The following is a 5,139-nucleotide window of genomic DNA, read 5'->3' on the forward strand; positions in this document are numbered from 1 at the left end:
GGATTCATTTTTGTATATGATATAAGATATTTTGCACATTTAAGGATGTTGATCTTCATGTATAGCGTGGCACATTAATTTGGTTTATAGATGTAATCTGCATATTCTTTCCCTCAAAAAGTGCAGCCTATTCCAATGAAGGTTGAAATGCATGGTACAATTCTGTTTAATGTATATATGTTTAATTGTACAAAAAAAGAACCTACTGTTTTTGTTCCAGATGCAATATGCATGCTCAGTCACTCAGAAATTGCCGCTAGACCATACAGGCTTATTATCTGTAGTTCAAATCATTAACTCATCTTCAGTCTCCGAAACAAGACACTTATTTTTAGTTTCCAGATGCAATGTGCTTGCTCTCTGTCTTATAAATGTTGCCTATCCAAAAAAAGGTTACTTCCACCCTCCGTGGAACGCACAACGAGCCGCCGCAAACACAGAAGAGCCTCATGATTCTTTCATGCCTGTTTTTACTTGGAATCCTGTAAGTGGATTCATGTTATTGTGCAAATAAATAGTTTTAACAGTACCTCACTATGAGTACCATTCTGTTTTATTGAGTTTGGTGGATTTCCCAGTCGCCTCAAGATTAACATTTTTGGAAACCCTATTGAGGAGCCAAGAGGTCTAGCACTCCCATCAACAGATATAAGCACGTTTGACCCCCTGACTGAATGCTTAGGGTAAATTTTCTCTGATGAGTGGGGATATGAGTGGGGAAAAGTAAACTAAATTATTTCACATGCAATTTATGGGATGTCACGGTACAGTGCTGTCATGCTCATGCTGTCCCTTGGAATTGTAATGTTCTGTAAAACCAAATACAGCTTTAGGGTATCCCATAAGAATGTAGTTTGAAGAATTTTTTATATATATATATAGTGCACTGGTGCGCAGTCTGTGCAGGCCATGAGCAAGTTTGGGGTAGAGGAACTTGACTGGCCTGCACAGAGTCCTGACCTCAACCTGACAGAACACCTTTGGAATAAATTAGAGCGGAGACTACGAGCCAGGCCTTCTCATCCAACAGCAGTGTCTGACCTCACAAATGTGCTTCTGGTAGAATTGTAAAACATTACCATAAACACACTCCTAAACCTTGTGGACAGCCTTCCCAGAAGAGTTGAAGCTGTTATAGCTGCAAAGGGTGGGCCAACTCAATAGTAAGCCCTACGGACTAAGACTGGATAAATGGAAATTTGATCCTCTTGCGGGACTTTAGAGGGGATACCTACTCGTGAGTAATAAGAAGTATAAGTAGTAAAAGTTTGTTGCAATGAATTTGGATATTTATTGGGGTGTAGATCTGAATAGGTCTAAAGTACATAGGATGAATATACATAGGATACAGAATGCATAACACAAACACAAAAATATAGCAATACAGTATGCAGAGATCCACAATCATAGAACTCCAGTACATATGGAACACACATACGGGAGTACCCAACGCGTTTCGAGATATACTCTTCCTCAGGGGTGTCTGATTGGAATCAGCAAGCAAAAAGGTATGTCTAAAATCAAAAAGACAATTATGAACCAATTGTGAAATATTATATATTCAAAATCAGCATAAACATCAAAAGGAGGTATAGCTGTTGTGGTATAGATATATGATATGCACATTATGTTAAATATAGACGGAAAAATGAGGTACTGACCATATAGTATTGCTGGAGAACATGTATTATAGTACTGTATCCATTGGACTCTTTAAAAAGGGGGAGAGTGTGGAGGAAATATAACACCACTGGACTTCGGTATGCAGCTCGTTCCTGGTCCACGTCTGGCAGGCCTATGTAACCAGCCCCACCGGAGCGAACAGGGAGGTATTCCCCAACAGAGGGTATCAGAGAGCCACCATGAAGTGGAATGGTCCTGAGATAGGCTCCAATCTGCAAGGGAGCAAAGAGGTAGGGAGAAGGTATTGGGACATGGTAGTAGGTGTGTCACAAGAAAGGGGTATGTCTGTGAAGACCCCAGGTGTTTAACAGACCATGTATGTACATAGTGTGTAAGGCTAGCATGGGATAAAATACCTGGATGAGGCCGTTGGAGCTGTACAGGCAGATCCTGATGGGTATAGAGGGAGGGTCGGCCCAGGTGAGCATATGCCTTGGTCCTGTGTGACAGAGAAATGGCACCCTGGGTAAATGACACCCGGTGTCAGGAAGGTCCTTGGTGCCAACAGCAGTGGGGATGGATTGGAGGATGCCAGCCAGAAGGTTGTCCAGGGGCCCTGAGAGATGTGTGCCCAGCCAGAGGTCCAGGCCAGGAGAGGCTTGGAGGGTCAGGCCTGCAAGACAGTAAGGAAATGAGTCAGGGAAGGAGGTAGAGCGGATGGCTGGATGTCAGCCCAGGGGCGACACAGGGCGATGCATGTGGCTAGATTACCTGTGTCGGGTCATGGATCCAAAGCGGTATGATGGGGACCAGCATGCATAGATGAGACGCCATGGAGCGATTTAAAAACGAAGCTGCATTTAAGTAGTTTGGCCGCGCTCGCGATTGGTCGCGGGCGCAGCCAATGGATGGAAGGGAGACACCCCCCGGGCCTGGGGCGTGCGTCCCGATCCCCATGGAGACCATGGCCGGAGTGTATGTAAATCTCCGGGCGCAGTCACGTATAACCCCCGGCGCGATGACGTGGTCGCACGGGGGCGGGGGGAACCGAGACCCGCGCCGAAGGCCCGCGACGCAGTAGTCGGAGGAAGCCAGATCGGGATGCCAATCCGAGTCCTCTGGTTATGGGAAGGCCGCCTGCAGCAACGATGTCGCACCAGGCGGCCCCCCTGCGCCGAGTGGGGAATGGCCTGGCACTCCAACTGGGACAGGGTGGCCATCCAGAGTGTGGAGAAGGGACGAACCTAATAATCCAAATGGGTTGAATGTCAGGAATAAAAAACCGATGGACACACAGAAAGAAAAAAAAGGGAGAAGAAGGGGGGGGATATGACCAGACTGAAAAAAAGGGGGGAGAGTATTTGCAATAGGGGAAGGAAAGGAAAGGAACAACATGTGATCTATACATATATACAAGTATATACAAGTTCAATAAAAATGTATGTAAAATTATATATATACAAAATGTACATCACATGGGGTCATGAACGCATGGGGGATGGAGAGATCCGGGCCTATGAGGTTGGACCAAGGGAGGGGGGGAACCTAGGGGGGGATCTCATCGGGATCCCACTCAGATCCCCCTGAGGAGAAACCCTCCCGAAAAGGTCTAAAAGATAGATATACAGGTATTTAGTCCCGGGGGTTGGGTGGCTCTTAATCTGAAGATCCACCTCTGTTCCAACTGTAGGAGTATTTTGTTCAAATCTCCTCCCCGCATACCCATGTGTACACGATCGAGGATTATGAAGCAGAATTTAGGACAGATGCCCTCATGTACATTTGTGACATGACGGCCCAGAGGTAGGTTGGGGTTGCAGGTTTGGATATCTCTAATGTGTCTATAGGCCCTGCGCCAGAACTCCTGGATGGTTTTCCCTATATAAAAACATGTGCATTCATATGTGAGCAGGTATACTACCCCACATGTTTTGCAATTGGCGTAGTGCCTAGGCCTGAAGAGTTCACCATTGGGCAGGGTGAGATTCTTTGAGGTGTTAAGGAACCTGCAATAGTTGCATCCGCCACACCTGAAGGTGCCTTTATTTCTACAGGGGTCATGTTTGCCCCATCTCTAAATTCACTACAGACAAGCTGGTCCTGAAGGGATCCGGCCCATCTGTAGGTGAATGCCGGTGCGGGGGGTACAAAGGGGCCAATGGAGGGATCCATGGTAAGCATGTGCCAGTATTTGGATATGACTCTCTTAATGGCCGCATGTTGGTTGGAAAACCTCATGATGATGGAAATGGGTTTGGACTTGAGTTTTTTGGTCGAGGGGTTGTACAGTATGTCATTGCGAGTTCTGGCACAGACCCTCCTGTATGCTTTTTTGAGGCAGGAGTTGGAATATCCCCTTGCACGTAAGCGTGTTTGTAAGATCTTGGCCTCTTTTGTAAAGGTTGCATCATCCATACAGTTCCTTCTAGTACGGAGGTATTGACTGTACGGAATGGAGGAAATGAGTGGCTGAGGGTGAAAGCTGCTGGCATGGAGTATGGAGTTGCCTGCAGAAGATTTTCTGAATAGGCTGGTGCTAAAGGATCCATCACTGTCCTTGTGAATGGTGACATTAAGGAAGGTGATCGACTCCTGATCCCAGGTTATGGTGAATGACAAGTTGAAATTATTGTCATTTAGTGATTTTAAGAAGGCAGACAGTAAGGTTGTGGGTCCGTTCCACACAAGGAGAACATCGTCGATGTAGCGGTACCACAAAACGACGTTCTCCATGTATGGAGCGAGGTGCACGGATTTGTGTATCATGTGTTCCCACTCCCCCAGGTACAGGTTGGCGTATGATGGGGCACACGAGGTCCCCATCGCAACTCCCTGCCCCTGGAGGTAGTGGGAGCCATTGAATGTAAAATAGTTGTGCGTGAGGATGAATTCCAGTGCTGCCAGTAGAAACTCGTTGGTCTTATTGTTGTACTGACTGTTGAGGGAAAGGATGTGTCACACGCAGGAGAGGCCCTTGTCATGCGGTATCGAACTTTACAGGGCCTCCACGTCCACTGCCACGAGTGATGACTCGGGAGGGATGCAGAGGCCATCAATGTTTTGTAGGAGGTGCGGTGTGTCCCGAATGTAATTAGGAAGTTTAAGAACATGGGGACATAAATACCCATCTACATACTGACTGAGTCTCTCGGTGAGGGAGCCGTTGCCCGAAATAATCGGTCTCCCTGGTGGACAGGTGAGGTTTTTGTGCACCTTGGGTAGGGAGTAGAATGTGGGGGTGCGTGGGTGTTGGGTGTGTATAAAATCCCATTCAGCCTTGTTGAGGACACCTTCACTGTAGGCGTGGTCAATCAAGTTGTAGAATTCCCTATGTAATCTTTTGATTCTGCTTGCTGGTATCTTGCAATACCAGTCTTGATTATCAAGTATCCGAGTGCACATGTTGATTTAGAGCTCGTTGTCCATCACCACAATATTGCCTCCTTTGTCGGAGGGCTTTATGGTTATTGTGGGGTGGTCCTTGAGTAGACGGAGAGCCTCACGCTCAGATCTCGT

General features: G+C 46.8%; 1 long non-coding RNA gene across 1 annotated transcript in view; it reads right to left on the reverse strand.

Annotated features, from left to right (window-relative positions):
• Positions 1 to 1,464: 1,464 nt before the first annotated feature.
• Positions 1,465 to 5,139, reverse strand: part of LOC141134625 (uncharacterized) — a 64,758-nt gene continuing 61,083 nt past the window's right edge. Inside the window, exon 3 of the long non-coding RNA XR_012243242.1 lies at positions 1,465 to 1,514. This is a non-coding gene — a long non-coding RNA (uncharacterized lncRNA). The remainder of the gene's footprint in view (positions 1,515 to 5,139) is intronic.

Source organism: Aquarana catesbeiana, linkage group LG03 (genome assembly GCF_042186555.1).
Source record: "Aquarana catesbeiana isolate 2022-GZ linkage group LG03, ASM4218655v1, whole genome shotgun sequence".
NCBI classification, from domain to species: domain Eukaryota; kingdom Metazoa; phylum Chordata; class Amphibia; order Anura; family Ranidae; genus Aquarana; species Aquarana catesbeiana.